General features: G+C 34.1%; 1 long non-coding RNA gene across 1 annotated transcript in view; it reads right to left on the minus strand.

Annotated features, from left to right (window-relative positions):
• LOC141683452 (uncharacterized) overlaps positions 1-5,332 on the minus strand; it is a 204,673-nt gene extending 199,341 nt beyond the window's left edge. The window contains exons 1-2 of the long non-coding RNA XR_012560303.1: positions 5,251-5,332; positions 5,021-5,098 (exon numbers count right to left, since the gene is read on the minus strand). This is a non-coding gene — a long non-coding RNA (uncharacterized LOC141683452). The remainder of the gene's footprint in view (positions 1-5,020; positions 5,099-5,250) is intronic.
• Positions 5,333-6,491: the final 1,159 nt, after the last annotated feature.

Genomic DNA, 6,491 nt, shown 5'->3' on the forward strand with positions numbered 1-6,491 from the left:
GTTTGTGATTTAGAGTTTGGGAGTGAAATGGTATTGAAATGGAATGGTAAATGTTGTTGTTTTGATTAAAAGAACTTAAGTATGGTTAAAGTTAAGCTTAGGCATAAGTATGAATGTTAAAATTGAATTGATTGGGGTTGTTATGATGTGATAAGGATGGATGTTGGTTATATGTTGGATTGAGGTTGAATTGGGTTGGTTTTGAATGGTTTAAAATTTGGGAAATCGCGTAAACATAGCCGTCGTAACGTCCGATTTTCTTTAGACTGTTTTTGTGCATAACATTAGGTCCCGAGAACCCCCTGCTAGATTATGACCATTGCTATGTCGAGATAGCTCATGTTACGAGCTTCGTTTTGATATGTAGTTCGTTCGATTCCGATGCACGATTTAGTAGAAATGACCGTTTCAAGTAACGGCGTTTTGCGAACGAAACTTTTCCCCTCGCCTTACTTTGAAACATAGGTTAAAGACCAAAAAGGACTAATTGAAGTATGAAACATTTATGGTAAGTGTTTTAGGCAGTTGGTAAGACACTCGCGAAGGAATCGCCTTAAAACTCGTAAAGGTTAAATTATTAAAAATGGTGGAGCCGAGGGTACTCGAGTGACTTAAGTGAATCAGTAAGCGCAAAATAAGCGTTAGAGTCTAAGTTAGTTAAAGTATAGATTTACAAGTGACTTTGGTTTAATTCCAACTTACTTGTTGTTTATAGGTTACCAAACTCGTCCCGAGCCTTTTATCACCCCAAGTCGCTCAGGCAAGTTTTCTACCCGTTATAACTGTTGTTGTGATGAATATATGTATTTGCATTATCTTGCGATAGATGCATGTTGGTTAATTAGCAAATGTTGCAATATATTGAAGCATGCTGCTATGGTATATATATATATGCATGCCTGTTTCGTATTCTTTCCATATATATCTGTTGATTCAGTTGATAATACCTATGCTAGAGGATAGCGGTAATTTGCATATACCCTTAGTACAGGGACCCAAAGGTGAAAATATTTTCTAAATCCGGGAGTCGAGGATCCCGAGTAGATTTTGTATATATGGATAAATATATATATATATACTTATATATATATATGGTCATAGTTTTCAAAATTATTAATCGAATAAGGTTTATTCGATAACTTTAACTTTATTTTATTATTGAATATTATTTCGAATATTATTCGAAGGCGTATGACTCCTTTATATTAAATGAATATTATTTTGAATATTCATTCGAGGACTTATGACTCCTTTTATTTTATTAAATGAATATTATTTTGAATATTCATTCGAGGACTTATGGCTCCTTTTATTTTATTATCTGAATATTATTTGAATATTCATTCGAGGGCTTATGACTCTTTTATATTATTTATTGAATATTATTTGAATATTCATTCGAGGGCTTATGACTCAGTTTATATTATTTAATGAATATTATTTGAATATTCATTTGAGGATCTATGACTCCGATTATTTGCTGAGATATATTCTTTATTTTATTAAAGAATAAGGTGTCAATAATCAAACTTATTTTCGATTATTCAAATAAAGATAGTACTTTCATATAAGTATATCTTTGGTTATTTAATACTCGTTTCAAGTATAAGTTTTAATACTTCCACTTCAATTATGTAACACCCCCAAATTCGGGGTCGGGGATCCGGGTTGTCAGGAGTTCCATTTCCCTTAATAACACCCAATCTTAATAATTACTCAACTACTCTGTACTGTGACCCCACAATGAACACACACACCACACGTTATAGTCTCAGAGATGAACATCCAAAAATAACCACAAGTCATTTTATTCCACAATTATCTGCCAATACACCTTAAAAGGTTTTCTGAATAAATTTACATTTCTTTGCCATTATTACAATTCATAAATATACATAAATCTGGTACATTAGAAGTTGAAAGTCTAGCCTATTGGTAGCTCCTACCTCAGCTACGACGGCATCAATGCTTCTAGAAAACTGCGGAACGTCTCCTAATCGCTTGCGAATCGGGAGCTTGGTCCTGTTCATCCTTTCTATCTGTTGTTGTGTGATGAAAGAAGAAAGCAAGGGTGAGCAGCAAGCCCACCAAAATAATATGTATAATGATTAATATTATATGATCCTTCTCTTAGTACTCATGAAAGTCTTGGTCAAAAGAAATGAACCAAGTTGATATCTTAATGCGATGAAGTCGCAAAATATTCAGTATATATATATATACATATATACTTTTCAAAATATTGGAAGTCCTCTTCCATGCATAATATACACAAAGTCCCAGTGTATAACTGTATATAAAAAAATATCGTTGCAAGGTGATCTCATATATCTAACCTTGTCTCAACGTTTTTCTGAAAATCTTTGTCATTCATAAGACAATTATTAATTAGATATAAGTTTAAAAGATGAAGTTACAAGATACCCCAATATACTTATATCTTTCCCAAATACTACTTGAACTACCACCGTTCAAGTTATAATTAGCTTCAAAAGTTCATCACATAGATGAGACTATAAGACAAGATTTGAATAGATTAAATCTTTAAAATATTATCAAAATAAAATGAAGTTACGAGATACTTCATTTGATGTAAACATCATTTTGAAAACTTGACCCTGCCAACACTCAACAATCGCCCAACCATAGCCTTTCTATCGAAGTGCTCTGGGTAGTGTTGCAGAAATTATCCAATTGGATGATGAACTCATTACGGGAGTTTGTCGCGCCAGGAAGACCACTTACGATGATCAGTCGTAGTAGTACAACCCCACCATTTTCTATATGTAGAGGAGAACCTGTCGGATTTACTTGTCAACCGAACACTGAACTCCTAAGGAATGGACCGCCTTAGCGGAACTTCCAGGCCATTTGGGCCAATATAATAAGGCTGGGCCGGCGCTACTCGGCCACTTACGCCACTCCTAGTTCAGATGAAATCCATGACTCTGAAACGTAAAGCTCATCCCCACTTTCACCAAGTAGAAACTTGTTGATACGGCTCCACCAAGAAGTCGTATCTATTTGGAAAGGAGAACTCACCGATATTTCCCAGGCGATGCCTGTTAATGGATTAACTTGTTCCAAGAATTTTACTTCCCGAGTGTTGGGTAAGTAATCAATTCATTTATCAAAACAGCAACCTTGTTGCGAATATAAAACACACCACAGAGCCGGATCCCTCAGGTTTTGAGCGAGTATTTAAATCCCCTTCGAAAGGAGGATCTTAAATATATAAAAATATGAGTTTTGGGATCTGCTCTAACTTTTAAAAATCATTTTGAAGACTCGCAAAACATTTTTAAGAATGTTTGGAGTGAAGCTGATTTAATGAAGTAAGTCAGTCCCCAGAATATTTAGAAAATGTCTGAATATTATTATTTAAATAATATTCCCATAAAGAATAATCTTTATAAAATAATTGAAGTAGAAGTATTAAAACTTATACTTGAAATGAGTATTAAATAACCAAAGATATACTTATATTAAAGTACTATCTTTATATGAATAATCGAAAATAAGTTTGATTATTGACACCTTATTCTTTAATAAAATAAAGAATATATCTCAGCAAATAATCGGAGTCATAGATCCTCAAATGAATATTCAAAAATATTCATTAAATAATATAAACTGAGTCATAATCCCTCGAATGAATATTCAAATAATATTCAGATAATAAAATAAAAGGAGTCATAAGTCCTCGAATGAATATTCAAAATAATATTCATTTAATATAAAGGAGTCATACGCCTTCGAATAATATTCGAAATAATATTCAATAATAAAATAAAGTTAAAGTTATCGAATAAACCTTATTCGATTAATAGTTTTGAAAACTATGACCATATATATATATATAAGTATATATATATATATATTTATATCCATATATACAAAATCTACTCGGGATCCTCGACTCCCGGTTTTAGAAAATATTTTCACCTTTGGGTCCCTATACTAAGGGTATATACAAATTACCGCTATCCTCTAGCATAGGTATTATCAACTGAATCAACAATTATATATGGAAAGAATACGAAACAGGCATGCATATATATATACCATAGCAGCATGCTTCAATATATTGCAACATTTGCTAATTAACCAACATGCATCTATCGCAAGATAGATGCAAATACCTATATACATCACAACAACAGTCATAACTGGTAGAAAACTTGCCTGAGCGACTGGGGGTTACGAATGGCTCGGGACGAGTCTGGTAACCTATAAACAACAAGTAAGTTGGAATTAAACCAAAGTCACTTGTAAATCTATACTTTAACTAACTTAGACTCTAACGCTTGTTTTGCGCTTACTGATTTTCTTAAGTCACTCGAGTACCCTCGGCTCCACCATTTTTTGTAATTTAACCTTTACGAGTTCTAAGGCGATTCCTTCGCGAGTGTCTTACCAATTGCCTAACACACTTACCATAAATGTTTCATGCATTAATTAACCCTTTTCGGTCTTTAACCTATGTTTCAAAGTAAGGCGAGGGAAAAAGTTTCGTTCGCAAAATGCCGTTACTTGAAATGGTCGTTTCTCCTAAACCGTGCATCGGAATCGAACGAACTACATATCAAAATGAAGCTCGTAACACGAACTATCTAACCATGGCAATGGTCATAATCTAGCAGGGGGTTCTCGGGTCCTAATGTTATGCACAAAAACAGTCTAAAGAAAATCGGACGTTACGACGGCTATGTTTACGCGATTTCCCAATTTAAAACCGTTCAAAACCAACCCAATTCAACCTCAATCCAACATACAACCAACATCCATCCTTATCACATCATAACAACCCCAACCAATTAAATTTTAACATTCATACTTATGCCTAAGCTTGAATTTAACTATACTACATTCTTTTAATCAAAACAACAACATTTACCACTCCAACAACATCCCAAAACTCACTAATCTCTACATACACAACCATCAAGCCTCTCATGAACTAAAATACTCATATTATGCTCTTAACATTCAATAACAAAGCTTGGTAAAGAGATTATACCTTCCTTGAAGCTTTTTAACACAACACAAGAGCTTTGAATGCCTAAAGAACCTTGATCCTTGCTTGTATAACCTTAATCTTTCATAAAAATTCAATAAAACTAAAGTTATTTCTTGAAGGTTACTATTCACCATCTTCTTCCTTGATTTATTGGAAGAGATGGTGAAGGAATTAGGAGCTTAAACTTATAGCATATCCATATCTATGTACAAGGAAGCTTAGATAATTACCTTGTGATTTAACAATGCTTGGAACTTGATTTTTGATTTTTCTTCCTTTGAAAAAGATGAAAAGCCGAGAGCAATGTTTGAAGAATGAAAAATTTTGTGTTTGCTTTGATTTGTTTTGGCTAGCTAGGTTGTTTTGGTTTTGTTTTTGGTTAATTACCCTTCTAACCTTGAACTTTGTGTGGTTTACAATCATCCAACAATTCCTTCCTTTTTTGTCATGCCTATGTCACCTTGCACATGTCATAATGCTCCCACTTGTCCACACCTTGTGGTTTGATGATGTCACAATCCCTGGCTTCTTGTACAAGCTTGTCTCTTGGTCACTTATTTGTTTTATGGTTCGCTTATCTTTCGTTCTCGTTTATCGTTTGAGGGATCATACCCGGGATCTTATTACTTAGGTTCCCTTAACCTTTCTCAATATATTATATTCCTTTTATGATCCTCTCTTATAATCCTTTAATTTAAATCCTTTTTATCCTGTTACCTTTTTCTCAATTCTTTCCGTATCTAGTGGATTTCCGGGAAAAATCAAAGTGTTCGGAATTGGATTCTGACGATCTTTACATACACTTATATACCATATAGAGTACTAATAAAATCTCAGAATATCCATAACAGAACCCCTACATAGTGTGGCATGAAAAGTTTTCTCGTTCAGCAAAAACACTATTCATAAGGGTTTCAAAATTTCTCAAAAATTGGGGTTATTATAGTCTCCCCTCCTTAAAAGGATTCCGTCCCGGAATCAAATAGAAAACAAATGGGGATACTTTCTTAGCATTACACTTTCTAACTCTCGAGTAAATTTTCCCATATTGTGGTCCTGCCACCAAACTCTACCTAGTTTGATAATCCTTCCCCTAAGCACTTGTTCCTTTTTACTCTATAACCCTTCCTGGTTGCTCCATATAGGTTACGTCGGATTGCATATCTATGCGCTCATATGCCTCTATTTATCTGGCATCTGAATTACACTACCTTAACATTGATACGTGAAACACGTTACGAACTTGTTACATGTTCGGGGTTAGGGCTAACTCATATGATAACTTCCCAATACGTCTTAGTATATCCCAGGGTCCAACAATTCGTGGACTTAGCTTTCCTTTCTTTCCGAACCTCATCAATCTTTTTTTTTCCAAGGGATACCTATAACATTACTAGGTCCCCTATTTCCCATTCCTTATCCTTTCGTGTTAAATCAACATACTTCGTGTTCCCATCTTGGGCTACTACCA

The sequence above is a fragment of the Apium graveolens genome, chromosome 9 (assembly GCF_009905375.1).
Source record: "Apium graveolens cultivar Ventura chromosome 9, ASM990537v1, whole genome shotgun sequence".
Taxonomy (NCBI): domain Eukaryota; kingdom Viridiplantae; phylum Streptophyta; class Magnoliopsida; order Apiales; family Apiaceae; genus Apium; species Apium graveolens.